We start from the raw sequence: 1,239 nt of genomic DNA on the forward strand, positions 1-1,239 counted from the left end.
ATTAAAAATGTTACTCATAGTAATTATAATTATAATTAATTATATAGTTATCGTTGCCTTTTTTGTGGCCGATTAATTTTGGAATATATTTTTTTCCCGTTTTTCCCTAATTTTTAGGAGTTTTGGAATGGTTGGAAATTATCGTACGCTATTTAAGTTCATTGTTACGTGCAATGAAAACAATGATTTGAATCAATGACAGTGTCGTAACTAGAGAGTCAAAAACCCAAGTGCAAACAAATGCATATGGCCATATGGGCCCCTCTTTCTTGAGATACATAAAAAAGTTGGACTGACTTCATACCATGGGTATTTTTACTCCTTAGATAGGATAATATTTGTGGATGTATTGAATTTATTTACAATAAAATATAAGAATAACAATTTTAGTTTTAAAGTAACACTAGAAATAAAAATAACTATTACTATTGTTATATAATAATATACCTGTTACATATTTTATAATATTTAAGTATTAAAAAAACATTTAATAAAATCAAGGATTAGTAATTTTTCCAATATTTAGATAAACAATTCTAAGTAAAACGGACAGGCTATTACAATTTGGTATATGAAATTAAATACAAGATAATAATTCAATTATTATGAATCAAATTTTAAAAAAAAAATGACGTCCATCCGCTAAGGGCCCTTTGCCGCTGCGGGCCACAGTGCTGTGATTCTTGCGGCACTGATCAATGAACGACTTTAAACTTTATTATATACTGGTTCACTTTAAACCTTTAATTAATAAGTATTACATATTATATACTGCCGTTGCGCAGAGAGCGCGGTATGTTCGCTACGCCGTCCGTATTACTACTAACTAGTGTGCTTATCTCAGATAAGTTATCTGGGTGCATTATCGTAGTCACCCAAGATAGTCGCCGAGCATACCGAACGGCCACCTTGAAATAGTAAGTTTAAATAAAATATATACATAAATATAAATAATAAGTTATGATGGCAATGATGGCTTACAACAATTAACTCGAACTAAATCAATACAAACATGGTAATAATAAATACAAATAAATTGCAATAATAAATACAAATAAATCGCAATAATAAATAATATACAATATATAACAATGGGTTACAATATATTGCCATTAAAAGGTAACGGACATAAGTTAGCGCGTTTGAAATCCTCGCGACTCGTTCTGACAGTCGCTACACGCAGTACGCACGTGGACTATAGCAGCGTTTATCAACATTTTTATAGACTCCATAGTATTG

Source organism: Acyrthosiphon pisum, chromosome X, assembly GCF_005508785.2.
Source record: "Acyrthosiphon pisum isolate AL4f chromosome X, pea_aphid_22Mar2018_4r6ur, whole genome shotgun sequence".
Lineage (NCBI taxonomy): Eukaryota > Metazoa > Arthropoda > Insecta > Hemiptera > Aphididae > Acyrthosiphon > Acyrthosiphon pisum.